The sequence below is a fragment of the Nuphar pumila genome, chromosome 17 (assembly GCF_984573655.1).
Source record: "Nuphar pumila chromosome 17, dmNupPumi1.hap1.1, whole genome shotgun sequence".
NCBI lineage: Eukaryota > Viridiplantae > Streptophyta > Magnoliopsida > Nymphaeales > Nymphaeaceae > Nuphar > Nuphar pumila.
In genome coordinates this window covers 1,045,301-1,064,755 of record NC_143265.1, presented here as the reverse complement: position 1 = coordinate 1,064,755, position 19,455 = coordinate 1,045,301, and the positions used below count along the sequence as shown (strand labels likewise).

General features: G+C 38.9%; 1 long non-coding RNA gene across 1 annotated transcript; it reads right to left on the bottom strand.

Moving 5' to 3' along the window:
• Positions 1–2,242: 2,242 nt before the first annotated feature.
• On the bottom strand, positions 2,243–2,590 carry LOC149811303 (uncharacterized). Its single transcript, XR_016428531.1, has 2 exons — positions 2,393–2,590; positions 2,243–2,294 (listed from the first exon to the last, which is right to left on the bottom strand). It is a non-coding gene; the product is annotated as an uncharacterized LOC149811303 (long non-coding RNA).
• Positions 2,591–19,455: the final 16,865 nt, after the last annotated feature.

Sequence of the window (19,455 nt, the reverse complement as noted above, 5' to 3'; positions counted from 1 at the left end):
CTTGTTAGCAGGAATGGATACTAATAACGATAGTGACAACGAGAGCGACCGTAGAGGCGATAGGAACTATGGGAGGCAGAGGCATCCTGAAGTGATCCAAACAGATCAGATGGTTGCCGTTCTTTCGCTCTTCGTGACAGCCATGATGGACGTCACCAGAGCAATGGGGAGTATGACACCTCCCGTTCTTTCTCCAGCCCTAGTTTCAGTCATAATCAATAACTGGGGGTACAATGATCGAGAGGAAGAGGTACCACCACCCCAACCATCCGTTGGAGAATCGCCAGGGTCACAAGGACGTTGTAAACACCCCAAATTTTCCTCACTCATTCTCAAACAATCCTCCTCAGGCAATGCCAACCCTGTCAGGTCAGTGTAGGAGTCAAACCCCGAGTCAGTTTCAGAAAATCACCATTTTACCCATTTTCATTAGGAAAATTACCATTTTACCCCTAGGTCATCCCGGACCCCAGTCAGTCGGAGTCAACCAAGCTCATTGGTCAGTTCAAGACAGTTAGAATATCAGTCATCTCAAGCTCATCTGAGCTCACAATGAACAGACCATTTTCATTTCTGACCATTCCTGCCAAAATGGGATCATTTCTTAAAAAATGAGCTCATTTCTCACTTGAATCCAAGCCAATTGTCTCTAAGTCAGTCATTCTCAGTCAGTCATGTTCCCCAGAGTCTAACTTGAGCTCACCAGGAGTTCAAGTGCTCCAGTTTCAGTTCAAAACCATTTCCAAGTGTCTAGGAGCCCATTTTAGTCCATTTTAGCTCTTTCAGCTGAAATTGAGCTGAATTCAGTCAATTGAGCTAGTGTTCAAGCTTTGATTTTAGTTCATATCAGTATTACTGACCTTTTTTCTAGCTCAAACCCAGTTCAGGTTCGTAATTCACTTCACTCTAGTGATCATTCCGTACCATTTCTCTAAAAATGGCAGCTTTTCTTGAAAATTCAGTCGGAAAGGTCAGTTGAGTCAGTGCCTGGTCTGTTCATTTGAGTTCTAAAACTCTAAAACCTAGCTCAATCCAGTTTATTTCAGTTTAATCTAGCTCAAACCCTAATTTCTAGTGTCACTCTAGCTTGGCAGAGCTCGAAAATCATTTCTTCAACCATTTTTGCAAATTTTGTCAATTTTAACACTTTTTGAACTGATACAAGTGTCAATCGGGGTCTGACATCCAAAATTCTTCATTCAGAGTTAGCATTTCGCATAGCATTTCATGTCATTTCTCATCATTTCATATCATTTCTCAGCATTTCATAACATTTCATCACATTTCATTCCATTTTCGAAGTCCAGAACTCCAGTTTTATAAATTTCAATCCAGATCGAGTTTTAAAAGCTTTTAGAAATCAATTTGAAACCTTGGGTTTCCAAAATTAACATTTTTACCCCCGGGAGTCTAAATTTGGAAATATTTTCTCACAAGAAAAATAATCTGGATTTCTTTCAAAATCAAATTTTCAAATTCTACATTGGATTTGCTTCGCAATGGGGTATTGAACTTCAAAATCCGAGCTTGTTTCAAAAACTGCCAAAAATAGCTCGTTTCGGTTGGAAGCATTTTCTCGAGAAAAACAATATGGATTTCTTTCAAAATTACATTTTTAAATTCTACTCTGGATTTGCTTCGCAACGGGGTATTGAACTTCAAAATCCGAGCTCGTTTAAAAAACTGCCAAAAATAGCTCGTTTCGTCTAGAAACTTTCTAAAAAGACTATTTTACCCCTCTAATCGTCAAAATGAATTTCAAATGTGGAATTTGGACCCGCTCTGAGATGGCCCATTCATTTACTTTTCTATTTTATATAAAAAAAATGCTTCTTTTTATTTGTTTATTTTTGTTTTTATTGATTTTTATTTATTTTTTTATTTTTATTTTTTTAGAGAGGAGGTGGGACCCACAAGGTGGTCACCCAAGCCTCCAGCCCCACTTTCCATTTTCTCATTTTTTTCTTTCCCTTTTCCTTTTTCCCTCCTTTTCTTTCTTTCCTTTCTTTTTTCCTTTTCTTTCTTTTTCTTCTTCTTCCCTTTCTTTTCTTCTTCCCTTCCCTTCCTTCCTTTCCCTTCTCCAGCCCATTCACGTACACTCTTTCCCTCTCTTTTCATTAACCCCTAAAAACCCTAAGTTGAGGCTGATTAAAGACCTAAGTTGGGTTTGGTTAAAAGAAAAGAGAAAAGGAAGCCACTTACGGCTCCTCTCCCATCTCACGCCTCTCTCCTATTCTCTCTCTTTACCTCCCTTCTTCTCTCCTTAGCTGCTACAGCCACAGCAGCCTTCCAACCTCTCTACAGCCACCTCTTTGGATGCCCAGCCATCGAACAAAAGCTGCAGCCACCACTAGAACGGTTCAGCCATCTTCTTCCTTGCAGCCAGCAGCACCTCTTTGAAGCTCCATGCCCAGCAGCTCCAGATCATCTTCAACCTCCGACATCCTCTTTGCAGCTGCAGCAACATTCAGCCATCTTCTTCAAATACTCTAGCTTCAGCCAGCTCTCCATTCCAGCCACCATCCTTGCTGCAGCCCACCTCCAAGCTCCTTGCTCCAGCCAACAGCCACCAGCCAACGGCTTCTTCCACCGGTTCCACACTCACTGCTCCAGCCAACAGCCACCAGCCAGTTCACCTCTTCTACACAGCACCCAACAGTGCCACCAGCAGCTGCCATCCACAGCCTTTCATTACAGCTACAGCAGCAAGCTATTACAACAGCCTCTTTGACGCTGCAACCTCCTCCTTCAACCTTCAAACGGTTGCAGCCTTGTTCCAGCCTTCGTCACCGTGCAATCTCCTCTATTCCCTTTTGTTTTCCCCAAGAGCTCCAACCATCTTTACTGGTGACATCACTTGTGGCAGCCAACCATCGTTCCACTCCTCCATTGCCGTAACTGCCCCTTAAGGTAAGACATATTGTATGTCTTGTTGATCTTATTAAGTACCACATGTTGGGTTTCTTGGTTGATCGTCGAAATGAGACCCTTACATATGGCTTTCATGAAAATGATGAGGAATTTGGGGTTGAAATTATTGCAAGGTAAGGCTTTCTTTATGGTGTTAGAAGGTAGGAAACCTTAAGTTTCTATTTTTTTTTTTTACTTTTCATGACAAAGCATGCGTAAATGAGAGGGTTCATCTAGCCGATGGATTGAACCCCTCATTTCAATGGCTATATCAAATAAATATTTCACCTCTTTCCTTTGTTTTGATTTTATATAGATTGTATAATTTAGGTATTGTTTTTTTTTTTTAATTGATTTCATTAGATACATTTCACTTGTTTCATTAATGCATGTCCTATTAGTTTATACATTTTCCATTTAGCCGTCCAGTCTAGTCATCATTTTATGCTCAATTTTTTTGTCGATAAATCTCAAAAATTTTGTTATGTCTGTCTCTGTTTGTCTATGATTGTATGTCAAAAATATGGATCAGTTAGGATTTTAGAACCTTGTTAAATAAATCAAAAACCAAACTGGATTTTGGACCCTCCAGAAATTTCAATTTCTGCTTTAGCAGAAAAGAACCTCCGGCACCACCCTCGTGGGAGATCCGGATTGTCCTCCAAAAATCACAGTGTATTCATAATCGAATCTACTGATGATCTGAAAATTTTGAAGTTTTTCCAGTTAGTTTTGTTCTCTGTCAAAAATCAGATTTCCCAGCCGCCTGGGAAAATCTTGATTTTCCTTCGTCAGGGTATAGACAGACCCTAATGCACCGATTCCACCCAATACGTAGCTCATCTACAAAAACTTTCAACATGAAAGTTGTTCCTAACATGTTTTACTGTCATTTTACAAAATTTGGGGATTTTTGGAACTGTTTCAGTATTTTTCCCGAAATTTTATTTTCTGTCTGACAGATTCCAATATCCAGAAATTTCAGAGATTTGGGTCTTTGATAACAGTGTGCCCTTTTTCAAACCGTAACCCGAATCCCAATGTTGTCAAAATATCAAATCTTCATCTGTTTGTCAGGGACATTTTCCCACAATTTCAGCCTTTTTCCCATCTATGTTCCATTTTTCCCATGTTTTCTACCGAAACCTGTCTGTTTCTCCTAAATCCTAGAGTCGTCGGATTCCGATCCGACTTGCCGGAGTGGCACATCTCCGACCATAGGTCAAAACCAAAAAGTATAAAAGGCAAAAATCTTTTCATTACTATCTTCTGTCATCCCATAAAATTTGGGAAATTTTTATGGAAGTTTGATATCCTAAATCCCCTTTAGAATCAATATTTTAGGCAAAAATCATAAAATTTAGGGTTTTTATTTGAATTTTCATATTTAAAAGTACAAAAAAAATTAGATTTTCAAGCTCCATTCTGTTTTTAGGGTTATTTTAGGTGTTCATGCCAAATTTGGTTTAATTCCAAGTTCATTTGCTCCATGTGTTAGTTTATCTTTAAATTCAGAAGCGAAAATCAGGCGAAAATCAGGTTAAATTTGATATTTATGATATTTTTGCCATTTTAGGGTTTTTATCATGTACATAAGCATGTAGAATCATATTAGGGTTAATTTTAATGTCATTTGCATTTCATATTTTTCAATTTTGCAAAATTTATTTCAGAAAACCCTGGTTTCAAGGCCATAGTCTTGTTATCGGGGGTATTTTGGTCATTTTGACCTAAATTTCGAAATTTCAATTTCTAATTCTCCAAAATTTCATGCATATCATCATATTTTATCATATTATGTTTGATTTATTTCATTTGATTTTCAAATTTCCAAAATTTACAAAAATTCTTTCAGAAAACCCTGATTTCAAGGTCATTAGGAGTATTTTGGTCATTTTGACCCCAATTTCGAATTTTCAAGTTTATTTTTGAAATTTATTCATTATTTATCATGTTTATATCAAAGGGGGTATGAATCTGGGTTTATATCTGAATAATATCCGATAATTTTTCATATTTTCGGATAAATTCAGAAAAACCTACATTTTTGTGCTAACTTTATTTTCCAGTTTTGCAGGAATATTCAAGAAGAAGACTTAGCCATTTTATTTCTTTTATTTCAATTCAATGTAAAAATCAATGTAATATTTGGAATAAGAGTTACATTTCTGCTTAGAATAGGGTTGCATTGCATATAGTTTAATTTCTGCAAAATTTTAATATGTGATGTATGATTCATGCACATTATTTCAAATTCACTATGGTTTACACGAATGGCACGTGCACAAGCTTTTATGGAGTTTATAAACTCGGTGGGATTCGTATTTATGGCCATAGTCAGAATACGAAGAAAACCAAGATTTATGATCTTCGTATTAGCCACATTCAGCCTACACACTTAGGCTAACTTCAAAATGCACTGCATTTTTTTAAAGTTTTAAAAGGATTTCCCAATTCCTCAATGAAATTCCCTTTTCAAATTCATATTCATTCATTCATATCATTCAAATTGCATTATTCTCAAATTCATTTTCCAATTTCAATTTCAGAAAAATTCAGCTTTCTCAAGAATTCTCAAGTCTTGCTCAGGATCTGATTTTCTCAAAATCCTGAGTTTTCAAAAGAGATTTCAAAGCATTTCCCAAGTTCAAACCAAGATTTTCCAATATTTTAAAATTCTCAAATTTCAAAATCCCAAGTTTTCAAAAATCGATTTTCTCAGATTTCCTATTTTCCTGAGAACCCAGTTTTCCTGAGAATTCATTCTCCTTTTCAGAAATCCTTTTCCAATGAATTTCCTGATTTTCCCAGCATTTCTCAAATCCATTTTCTCATAAAATCAATTCCAAGTTTCCAATCTCAAAACCAATTTTCTCAGATTTTTAAGCTTTCCTGAGAAATCACTTTCCAATGCAAATTTTTGATTTTCAATGAACTTCAATGATTTTCCCAGGAATCCCGATTTCAAGTACTTTTCCAATCATTTTTCCAGCATATTTTAATTTTCCAAAGCAAACATCATGTTTCTCAAACTTGCATTATTTTCAAAATTACATAGCACAAGCCTGATTCTTTGTGCATTCTAGGAAAATAGAGCATAATTTAGATATTTGATTCGAGTTAAAGCACATAATTGGTCCTTGGTTCAATTACCCCTGGTAAAGGCGCCAGGAACGGTTGAACCTCGTACCGACAGGCGGATCCCATTCCACGAAATTTTCCCGCAAATTTTCAAAACGGAGGCGAGTAATTTTTAAAACCATTTTCAAAACTTTGGTCGAGTTTGACTCGCGAAATTCGTTTCTCTCTCGCAAGGGAGGAAAAAATTTTGCGATGATAACAGACGTCCTCCATATAGGCACGTCCGGAGAGGTTCACTGGCAAATCGAGGTAGTAGGGAAGTTGCAGCATGTTGCTCGGGCTGCGACAGGTCTCGTTTCAGCCAAAATAGGGCAGGACCGAGCAATGCTACCAGTAATGGGAGAAGTCAGAAGCAACCCAGTGCATCCGGTCATGAGGGTGTTCAAGGGTCGATGGTGCAACAAGGTAGGGGCACTAATGTCATAGAGAATGAGCAAATAAGAGAATCAGTGCAACCTCTTCGAGGAATGACCTTAGTGAGGAGAGGCAAGGGACATATGAATAGGCACACATACTTACGTGCTCTTAGCAACATGGCAGTGCCAGCACCAGTTAGGGTTCCATCAGACTCCGAGGAAGAAGAAGAACCTACTTACACCCCTCGTACCCCGACACCTTAGTGTTTGTTTTTGTTTAAATCATGTAATAAAGGCCTATGGTTGCCTAGTGATAGTAGTAAGTAACGGGTTGTATTACGGAAGAACCCGTGAAAAGTTGTAAAAATGTTGTTTTTATTAATAAATAGTAAGTTCTTATGTCAAATGTGCAAACCTGTGTGGAAGCAAACGCAAATTTTAGTAATCACCTTATTCATATTGCAGTATAAGGACTCGTCAGGGAATATCATACCAGTCAAGAGGTTCTCAAGTAAGCAAGAGACAAGCAGGCCCTTCTCAAGCAAGGCATGTGAGTGGGGGCTCTGTAAGGAGAAGTGTTGCAAGCCCCATTGGTCCTGTGTCTCCACACGCATCCGATAGTCTACTTCCAAGGAGCATGGGAGCAGAAGGTGGAGGTGCTTCACCAGTTTCACCTCGACACGAACTTGCTACAGTTGGTAGTGGTGTGTCTCCCGGCTATACCACAGAAAGAATTTTGTATAAGCTATTACGAAATTCACTGCATCAAAGTCAAAACCAAGTAGCGTCAGGAAGCAATTCTTGGGTTGAGAAGTTCAAGAATATGAGAGTGCCCACATTCGACGAAACACCTGGAGGAGTAGCAGCAGAGAAATGGATGATGCAAGCGGAGAAAGCACTGGATGCAATACAATGCCCAGAGGACCAGAAAGCATGGGTCGCAACATCAAACTTAATTGGGGATGCTGAGTACTGGTGGTGATCCATCAGAGATGTCCTGGGAAGTGGAGAGTTTGTTTCCTGGATTACCTTTAAGAACAAGTTCTACAGACAATTCTTTCCCAGGATCGAGAGGATGGAGAAAGAAGAAGAATTTAGAAAGCTCAAACAGGGAAGTATGAGTGTAGCAGCCTACACCGCAAAGTTCAATTCATTATCCAGATTTGCGAAGGCTTTAGTATCTACTGAGAAGCAAAAATTCAAGCTATATGAGTGCGGATTAAAACCTGAAATTCTGAGGATGGTGGGATCTATGCAAATTCAGAGGTTCGACAGGTTGGTGGAGATGGCATCTCGGTACGAGTTTTGGGATGCTCGAACAACAAAATCGGAGATACAAGAGAAACCTAAGCAAGTACAACAAGGACAAACTAGTTCGTCGTCCTGAAGGTTCTTCAAGAAGAGGCAAGGCAACGACAGATCTTCGAAGTCACAGGAGGGAAGTAGTGCAGAAAACAATAATAAGCAGCAAGGGAAGAAGCCTGAACAACCAGAAGCTAAGAAACCTCGATATCGAGGAGCGCCTTCCAAGAGCAACAACTGTAAGACTTGCGGCTTCAAGCATGAAGGTCGTTGTGATGAAAAGAATATTAAATGCTACAATTGCGGTCAAATGGGACACATTGCAAGGAAATGTCCCCAGCCCGTACAGAGAGAAGGAGCAAAACCCAGGGAGAAACCAGTTGCTCCAGGACGAGTTTATGCAGCGACTCTGCAGGAAGCTTTGACTAGCCCTGATGTGGTGGGAGGTACACTCCAAATTTCTGGTGTTAGTGCACATGTTTTATTTGATTCAAGTGCTACATGTAGTTTCATCACCCCTATTTTTGCTACACTATTACATGTTTCCCCGGTACCTCTAAAAATAAAGTATCAAGTAGAGACACCAGTAGGAAAGTCGGTGTATATAGATGAAGTCATCCAAGGATGTATGGTACAAGTCGAAGAACGTCTATTGTCGGTAGACCTTCTAATACTGGACTTTAAGGGAGTGGACGTTATCTTGGGCATGGATTGGTTATCTAACCATCATGCAACGATTAATTGTCGAGGAAAAAAGTGTCAGTTTTCAACACCCTGAAACCTCAACTATCACTTTTCAAGGCGTTAGAAAATTTACAAAACCGACAATCATCTCATGTCTTCAAGCCAATCGGTATCTACAAAAGGGCTGGATTAGATACTTGGCTTATATGAAGACTGAGGATGACGATAAACTTTCAGTCACAGAAGTAGAGATTGTACGGGAATTCGTGGATGTTTTTCCGGAAGAACTTCCAGGACTTCCATCAGATAGGGAAGTCGAATTCCAGATAGATCTAGCTCTAGGTACAACACCCATTTCTATTCCTCCATATAGGATGGGACCTGCTGAACTCAAAGAACTCAAGGATCAACTACAGGAATTGTTGGATATCGGATTTATCCGACCATCGGTATCACCTTGGGGCGCACCGATCTTGTTCGTGAAAAATAAAGATGGGTCATTGCGTATGTGTATCGACTACAGAAAATTAAATGCGGTGACAATAAAGAACAAGTATCCTCTGCCAAGGATAGATGATCTATTTGATCAACTTCAAGGTGCATCCTGTTTTTCTAAGTTGGATCTACGTTCTGGATATCATCAACTAAAGATTCGGGAAGTAGATGTTGCCAAGACAGCGTTTCGTTCAAGATATGGTCATTATGAATTCCTAGTCATGCCTTTTGGGCTGACGAATGCACCAGCTGCATTCATGGATTTAATGAATAGAGTATTCAAACCATTCTTGGATAAGTTTGTAGTGGTGTTCGTGGATGACATCCTCATATATTCGTCCAGTAAGGAACAACACGCAGAACATTTGAGAATCGTTTTGCAAATACTTAGAGATCAGAAGCTATATGCTAAGTTCTCTAAGTGTGCATTCTGGCTTGATCTGGTGTCATTTTTTGGACATATTATCAGTAAAGAGGGAGTGATGGTGGACCCAGCAAAAGTTGAAGCGGTAACCAACTGGCCTACACCCAAGAATGCCACAGAAATTCGAAGTTTTGTTGGGTTAGCTGGTTACTACAAACGCTTTGTAGAAGGATTTTCTATATTGGCAGCTCCCATGACTAAGCTGACAAAGAAAGAAATGAAGTTCGAGTGGAATGAGAAGTGCGAGAAAAGCTTTCAAGAAATCAAGAAGCGATTGACCACTGCACCAGTGTTAGTTTTGCCTTCTGGCACTAGAGGTTTTACCGTTTATAGCGATGCATCACATAAATGATTGGGTTGCGTTCTGATGCAACATAGCAGGGTTATCACATATGCCTTAAGACAACTAAAGGTGCATGGGATAAATTATCCAACTCATGACCTAAAATTGGCTGCAGTAGTATTCGCACTCAAAATATGGCGACATTACTTATATGGAGAACAATTTGAGGTATTCACTGATCATCAAAGTTTAAAATATTTGTTCTCTCAAAAGGAACTGAATATGAGGCAACAACGATGGCTAGAATTATTAAAAGATTATGATTTCGAGCTAAAATATCACCCAGAGAAAGTTAATGTAGTAGCTGACGCACTCAGTCGAAAAGCAGAATCAGTCACGAGACTATCTATATCAAGTTTGCTGGTAAGCATTGTAGAACAAAAAGCAGAAGTGCAATGTCTGCCGGGTCGATTGATGTTTGTCCAGACGACCTTAGGGTCAGAAATTTGGGACAAAATCAGAGAAAAGCAACTCTTAGATCAAGAGTTAGAAGGAATCAGATCAATAGCAATTAATGGTGAAGATCCAAAATTCAAAGTAGACGATCAAGGCATGCTGAGATTTCGAGAGCGGGTATGTATTCCTAAGGATGAGGAACTTAGGAAACAATTGCTTGCAGAGGCACATCATTCAAAGTATTCCATTCACCCTAGAAATACAAAGATGTACAGGGATTTGAAGAATAATTTCTGGTGGAATGGAATGAAGAGAGATATTGCTGAGTATGTTAGTAAGTGTCTAATATGTCAGCAAGTAAAGATTGAACATCAGAGTCCGGGTGGCCTATTACAACCACTACCTATTCCTGTATGGAAGTGGGCAGATATAACGATGGATTTTGTTACAGGATTTCCTAAGACCAGAGAGGGAATGAATGCGATTTGCGTAATTGTTGATAGACTGACCAAGTCTGCACATTTTCTCGCGTGCAAGACAACGCATTTCTTTGAACAATTAGCTCGCCTTTTTATAAAAGAGATAGTGAGATTGCACGGAGTGCCAGACTCCATTGTTTCTGATAGAGATTCGAAATTTACCTCCAAATTTTGGCAAAGCTTTCAAGAAGCAATGGGAACTCAGTTGAAAATGAGTGCAACTTTCCACCCTTCGACAGATGGGCAGTCAGAAAGAACCATTCAAATGCTGAAAGATATGTTGAGAGCCTGTACACTAGAGTATCGCAACTCATGGCACGATATTCTGCCGCTAATTGAATTTGCCTATAATAACAACTTTGAAGCTAGTATTGGGATGGCTCCTTATGAAGCCTTATATGGAAGACGTTGTAGAACACCTCTATGCTGGGACCAAGTTGGTGAAAGAAAAACCTTAGGACCTGAGTTGGTTCAACAAATGAAGGAGCAAATCAGATTCATCCGTGAAAGACTCCAAGCAGCCCAAAGTCGTCAGAAAAGTTATGCATATAAAAGGCGACGAGAATTGGAGTTCGAGATAGGTGATTATGTCTTTTTGAGGATATCACCATTTAAAGGGGTAATGAGGTTCGGGAAGAAAGGCAAATTAAGTCCTAGATTTATCAGGCCGTTTGAAATTTTGAAAAGGATAGGATATACAGCCTATCAGTTGGCACTACCTCCATCACTCTCCAGAATACATAACGTATTTCATGTATCCATGTTAAGAAAGTACGTGCCAGATCTTTCACATATACTAGATATAGTGGAATCAGTGTTAGACATCCAAGAAGACTTAAGCATTCAGGAAGAACCAATTGAGGTAATTGAATTTAAGAAGCACAAGCTCAAAAACAATGTTGTCCCAATGGTCCTAGTGAGATGGAAGCATCACAGTAAAGATGAAGCTACATGGGAGAATGAGGCTGATATGCGCTTACAATTTCCCCATTTATTTTCGAGAAAGATTCGAGACAAATCTTTTTGTAAGAAGGGTGGAATTGTAATGCCCCCCCCCCCCCCATCGTGGTGGGGTTATGGAAGGAGAAGGGGGCGACGCCCCTTCCTCTCCCACGAACCAGATCATGGGAGAGGAAGCAGGTTTCCCCCATTTAATACAGAAGGTGGGAGGGGGTAACCGACCAACCCCCATGGCTATAAAAGCCATGGGGGGGGCTCCTCTCATCTCCCTATTCTGAACGAGCAGAGAGGGAGCGTGAAGGGAGAAGAACTCCGCTTGTCGCCGACCACCAGGTAAGTTTTCACTCTCTCTCTCTCTTTTGATGTTCAAGAGCAGTGGTCGTCGGCAACGGAGGTGTCACCGACGAGTTTCAAAGATGCAGGAGCAGGGAGGACCCTCTCTGTCTGGCTCTATTAGGGGGAAAGCAAAGGGGGGTTTTCCTCTGCTATTGCCACCGTCAGTGACTGAATATGAGGAGGGACGGACCACCTGCCGCGAGAGGGCAGGAGGTCCGACCACTGCCCTCGTCATTGCAGAATATATATATATATATATATATATATATATATATATATATATATATATATATATATATATATATATATATATATATATATATATATATATATATAGAAGAAAAGGGGTTTTCCCTTGCTACCGCTATTGGGTCGGCAACCACTGACAATCAGCGAGCACCGACGATGCTGCCCTGCTTGCAGGAAGTTGCAACAAGTCCGATGATGGTAGAAGTTGACTATTGCCCGTCGTGATGACAAGCTCGGTCTGCAGTTTCTGCAGGCCGAGTCAGTCATCAGGCTAGACGTGAACCAGTCTGAGCTAGTCGACCAGACCAAGTAGGTTCAGTCTGGGCGTGTCCAGACCTAGCCAAACGAAAAGAAAAAATGATGATGTGTGGATATGTGCGTTGTGACAGATCGTATCGGTCTATACGAACCGAGTCGGGTCCGAAGTAGTTAGCAGACCGAGTCAGGTTTGAAATGGTGGACCGTTTCGGCCTAGATCGAAGGTGGACCCAATATGGGTCACACCAACTAAGTCTAGACCGAGACAAATTGGATGCGTGTGCGATTGATTTATCGAGTGTGGTGGAAAAATCGAAGTAGCGAAGACTCAATTTTTCCATTACAAATTGGATTTGAGTTTGGATCTCAGTTGTACCCAAAACTCAGATTCGATTCGATTAGACAACCTGATTTAGATTCAGACAAACCCTTTTCAAGCAGGTTTGGATCAAAAATACCAAATCCATGATCCAAATCACAGTTGAGTTGAGGACCTGAGTGGTCAAATTTTATTATGGGTGTGGATCTTAAAGTAACATGAAGTAAAGATGATATAGAGGTCATCGAAAGAGCAAAAAGACCATTTTGCTCTTGATATGCCTACAAAATATACAAGGCATAACTAAGTGCCCCGAAGTCAGATCCATGTGATTCTTGAACCGATGGATTCTACTTCTTGGATAGAATCTATTAGTAGGGGATGCGTGAACAAACTCTGAAAGAATGGAGTCAGAGTTTGACAATTAAGTTTAAGGGTGTTTTTTGTAATTTTGATGATCCGAGGTATTCGTTGTTTTCAGATCAAGGGTTGCAATTGGAATTTAAACGTTTTAGGTAAGTGAACATTTGCAAATTCCTCCTTAGTTGATTAAAACACATGCTAATTAGTTTAGGCATCTTTATATATGATTCCATGTGCTTTAAGTATGCTAGTTTTGTTTAATGTAAAGAGACGCTGTTTTGCATGCCTAGGAATCTATAAAGTTCAAGTGTGATGCTTAAACCAGATCATGCATATTTTCTGAGTTATGAAATAAAAGTGGCATGACATGATTGCATGTATGAGATTGATGTGTTATGTGAAAATTTGAGGGTAGAGTTCCAGAGTCTCAAGGTAGGTATTACCTTGGGAAATGTCACACTTATGCCTTGGGAGGGGCATTGTAAGGGTCGTGAATTAATCTGTGGTGGGTCGTCATCCTTAGCAGTTCAGATATATAAACATGTGTTAAAAGTAATTAGTGGATATACATTGAGGATTGTATAACACACTAAATTCAAGATGTGAATGTTGAGTAAAAGTTGTCACTAGGATGACCACCTAGTGTATGATGGGAACTCTACTAGGAGGCATGGTCTAGATTAATGTTGAGGTGTGTGCCTCGTGAGTAACCTGGAAATATTTCAAACGTTTCTAGGTGGCCCTTAGGGGTTAAAACATTGCCCACTAGACACATGTAGGACGTAGCATGAACCACAAAACCTTGGGGCAAGTATAGCTCCTTGAGACACCTTGGGGGCAAGTATAGCTCCTTGAGACACCTTGAAGGCAGGTATAGCCACCCTGGCTCTTCGGCTAGCTACCGTTTGAGTCCCTTTGTTCTGGGCTTGCAACCAGCGAGCTGCTGCAACACCTGTGTCTGTAGTCTGGGCCGGTTTGGACTACGTTGTTTGTGAGTGGGTCATAAGTTTGGCCAACATCGTAGACTCAGAGTTTTCTACATGGGTTGCTACGCCCGAGGAGGTTATGTCCGGAATAGCCGATTAGAGTAGAAGATGTGTTTGAAAATGATAATAGAGATGCGGTAAAGGGGGTAAAACTCATAACTAACATGTGTGCATAAGTAATAAACTAAACTAAGACTAGGAGCTTAGAGCTCACTACAGTTGCAACAGCCGTGTCTATTTGTAAATGGAATCTTACTGGGTTGTAGACTCACCCCCTTCTTTTGGTTGCAACTGTAGGTTCAGGGACTGCTGCCACCACTCACAGGACTTAGTACGACTCTGCCACATTAGCCACATCAGAAGTATGGTTTTCCTTTACTTTTTATTCTGCTTTTGTCTTTGGATGGTTATGATATTGTAAATGGATGTATGAACTTTCAAGTATTGAATAAAAGGAAAAAAAATTCTGGCACGATTTTGAGCTGTTTTTGAGATTATTGAGTAATTTCTCTCTGAGAACTAATGTCCACGAACCCTGGCTCGAGAGGCCCCGGATCGGGTCGTTACAGATTTCCTGTAGCATTGTATCCGTGATATTGCTTTTCTCACCAAGTTCATTGGGTGGATTATGAAGTTGATCTCTTTGGCGCAAATTGCGATATCTGTTAATGGCGAACGAGGCTCCTATTTCGAGATGAAATGTGGCCTTAGCCAAGGCTGCCCCCACCTTCTTTTTGACATTGTGAGTTACTATCATGTTCAAGAAGTCCTTGGATTTTGATTTTATTCAAATCATTCCATTTGACTGGCTTCAGGCCACACCGTTGCTTTAATTTGTGAATGACGCGTTGCTTTTTGGTGTTGCCTTGCTTGCCCAACGCAAATGTCTCGTATATAAATGTTGCTAAAGGCCTTGGAAGCAATTTCAGGTTTGAAAATTAGTGAAAACTAGTGTCTGCTAGCCGTTATCAATGCAAACCCGAGTCATGTTCATCTTACTGAAATCCTTTTTGGATGTAGGCAATTGTCACTTCTTATGGATTATTTGGGGCTTAAAATCTTTCAAAGGACACCCTGGCTTGCTCTTGAAGGAAAAAATTGATCAATAATTGAATCTTGGGTGGGAATCTACCTCTCCAAACCATCTAAGGTCTTCCTTATTCACCATGTGCTCAATGGCTTTTTGTTTCACCATCTTGTCAACTTTCATATGCCAAAAAAAATGTGAATCAAAGTTGAACAAGATCCTCTCTAATTTTCTATGGGGTGGATCAGGCTCCTCTAAAGTGCTTGTTTTGGCATTGTCCTTCTTTTCAACAACTTTTTAAGACAACATGGGGGAGAGCTAATATTCATGGTTAGCCAAAGCTCAACCCTTAGGGATATTATGGTCCTTGGCTCACCTTCTAAGAAATGGCGTTGGGTTTGAAAAACTCATTTTTTTCAGAAGCAGATCAGGTCATGCTGAACATGAGCATTTTTTGCTCATGCTGACATCGTGCCCATCCGATTTGCATTTTAAAAAGCTCAAAAGTGAATAAAACCACATGACATTCATCTAAAATGCAAAAACAGATGGTCACAATGTCGGCATGAGCAAAAACGCTCATGTTCAGCATGACCTGATCTGCTTCCGATTTTTTCGGCTTGGTGGCAAACCTGAAAGGAGAGAAATAGCAGGTTGTTGAATGATTCGATTCATGATACGAGGAGCATTATACTTGTTGTTCAATAAGATGTGTTCCACTCCGCCATGGCATCTTGGCCAAACCAGGACATATGGTTGATTGTAACTTGTCTCTTGGGTCCTTTTATCTGATGAATTATCTTATCTTGTATTTTATCTAATTTTGTCTCATTTGGTAGCCGGTTCTGTTTTATGACTTCTTTAATGATTTAATAAAAAAAAATCTTTCTTCATTATTCTAAAAAAAATGCATATCTGTACGAGAGAGCTATCCCACTTATAATAAGAAAAAAAGTTTCTATTTGATAACCTACTCATGGACAACTCCATATACAATTTCCCAAAAGTTTTCCATAGGATGTCCGAAAATGAGAAATCGTTAACTAAACTGTCATTTACATGTCAAAACTCTACAAGAACAAGACGCTGAACAATATTATGGTAAAATGAGAGAGTTCTTCGAAAATGCTTAAAGGGGGCATTCGATTATACCTTCACCCAAGGGGAGCCACTTTTCTTTGAAAAGGCCTGAATATCTTTTCAGAGAAAGATGTATCTTTTGCATTTATTATGTGGGTATTGCCCAAGAATATATTCTTAAGAAAGAAATACCTCGTTGATAGGAAAAATCAAGGTTGTTAAATGCGATGAGGCGAAGCGAGGCGTTGAGCATGTTATGAAGCGAGGCATAAGCCTCGAGGCGTTAATGCATAAGCTTCATGATCAGAATAATAAAATCTATAATATTAATAAAATAATGAAATAAGAAGTGAAAATGAGTTATGCATACAATTACAAAATGAGTATACATAATAGTTGTAACACAGAGAGAGAGAGGTGTTGTGCTTTACTGTTTCAAGCAAACACAAATTTGTCTACATCCCAAAGTGAAGGTGAGGAGGGTGTGACTCATACCATAGCTGACGTATCCATATCTGTAACCCCATCTACAATCCCACCGGTATCTTTGTGATATAGGCACCAAGTTTGGATTTCATGCTGCAGAAAGAGGATGTCTAGGTGGTATGTTTTGGTCAGGTAAGGGCTAGTGCAGTGCATGTGAGAGGCCTGATGAGATTAGAAACTAGCCTTCTGCATGCAGGCTTCACAGAGAGTGGAGGGCTGTCACTTAAACTCGCTTTGCTTCAGTATGAGTCAGGGATTAGGTCAGGAAGGTATTTTACAATTTAAGCATTTCATAAGATTCACAAAAGATTTTGATGGTTTTATTTAGAGCATCCCTAGAAAAATATTTTCCCTTTCAAACAAATAAACAAGTTATCAGGAAAAAGACAACAAACAGTTTCTCTGACAGCAAAACATAGAGAAAGCAAAGATTCAGTTCACAGAAGTGAATTACATAATAAAACTGCACTAGATTAATTTCATATAATTAAATAGAAAAATGCATAGGCATCAGAAAGCACTGTCAAACATGGATCATTAGCAAATGATATAGCATGGTTAACAGAAAAGGTAAGACACAGATGACGACATTACCCTCGTAAAAAATTATATAAGTTCAAGACAAACATCGGTCAAAGTAATGGTACAACAGAACTGCATATCAGCCAATCATATAGAATTTTGCCTATGTGATGCTAGCAACCTAACAACATCTGAGATTGTAGACAGTTTGAGATAAATAGGATCTAGAAGAATATATGCTGGTTCTCAGCACATAAGTGGTGGTATTTAGTACAACTATCTCAGATATGACATAGTAGGTAAAACTAATACTCAATTAAATTAAAAAGAAAAAATACTATTATTAGCCGCAGAATAGAAATTTTAAGTAAAGAACAATGGCTAAAGTACAAGTTTTGAAACAAAAGTTGACTACTAACCTTCTGACGCCTTGCTCTGGTCTCATGATCAAGCTTAGATCTAGGATCGTTTGAGGCCATATTGCAAACAACTATATCAAGATACAATCCTGCCATATCACACAAATTGCAAATCCAAAAAACAATAACAGTCAACAGTTATTAGCTAAAATATAAGATGAAGCACAAAACAACTGGGGAAAAGGACTAAAAGAACATGTGAAATGAAGTCCATACAAGTCAAATCCATGATATCTGGATAGACATGGTAACATTGCTAAACTTGTTGCCAAGTCTGATTCCAGAAAAGGACCTACTTAAAAGCAGGGGTGGAAAAAACAAATCAACAACCAAGTTGAAGAAACTGAAAGAACTACTATGAAAATTAACATTGACATTTCAAAGCAAACAAAATTTCTTTTAGAACATCAATAACCACAATCAGTAAGGGGAGGAGAGGTGCACTGTGCAAGCAATACCCAATTGTTTCAGTAAGAAGCATGCTAAAATCACTATCTTGATCATAGCTGACGTATCCTTGGCTCTATGACCAATTGGTGTTCTAAACAGTGTCATAGTTTTTATCTTCTCACATGAGCTGCTACATGGGTTTGCCTAATGCCTTTTCATATACTCTCTTTTTTCTTGTTTTCTTTTCCTTTTATTTTCTGACACAACTATATGAGATGAACATTTTCGTACTCTGTAAATTTTTTTTACACAAATAGACAGATTAATATTGTTTTTTGCAGGCCATCCATACAAGCATTTGTTCTTACACTTTGTTGACCTAAATTATATGCAGTGCTGGTAAAATATGTTTGTGTTAGAGAAAATGGTTTAGTTCGACAGTGCTAGTTTGGAACAAAATCTCAGTTAAGTTTCTTCAGTATGCGATCTTGATATTCTTTTGAGTTGCAGTTGCATGAAAGAGTAAGCATATTACATATTAAACATTGATTGAGAATAACCTACAAGAGTCTGTAGAGATATTTGAAATTTTTTACTTGATTTTTATATGCAAATTTTAAGCACTATAGCTGTATGACTGCTGTGAGTTTCATGTTCTTTCAACTTCTGAGGTCAGTTAACAAGTTAAAGTAGCCATTATTTAATACATTTTGTAGCATTAAGTGGCACCACAGGTTAGGAATGAATTTGTAATTCAAGTTATAGGCTTTGATGTTTCATTGCACTATGACATTAAATTACCTTTATAATATTTTTGTATAGAATTACCTTTTCCCATACTCTCTCTCTCTTAACGCCTGCCCACCACTCTCATCTTTTCTTTTCCTTTTCAGCTGCCACCATCACCACCACCACCACCATTACCAGCCACCTCTTAATTTGTCTCTTGCAGCCACTGCAACCTTTGAAATGAAGTATGCGGAATTACAAGAACAAAGTGCAAAAGCACAAAACAAGTTCAAGAGTGGACAATTACAAAGGCACAATACTGTTAAAATATGTAATCTCATCTGCAACCAGAACTCATTAGAAAATTATCATTAAGATACAAGAAACAGAATCTGTATAAAAGTAAAGGCCATGATTGTCGTGTAATCTATCCATTTTCAAGATTAAAGCACCATCCTCAAGATTAAGTTAGACTAATAGTGCAAGATAAAACCAGTTATATCTACAATCATGAAAACATATTGAATACATGTGGGGCCATCTCCAAATTGACATGTTCTAGAAATATCTTCTATGCACAAATTTTTTCAACAAAATTGTCATAAGCCTTAAACAATATCAAATATTTTCAACAAAATTGTCTTCACTAGGACTAGATAGCTCATCTTCATTTGAATCATCCATATATGGGATAGTTTCTTCTTCATCTTCAATTTCTTCATTATTCACTCTCTCATTTTCTGAATCTTCTACTTGTTTTCTTTTACCTTCATTCCAAAATATTAACAAAATTAATAATTA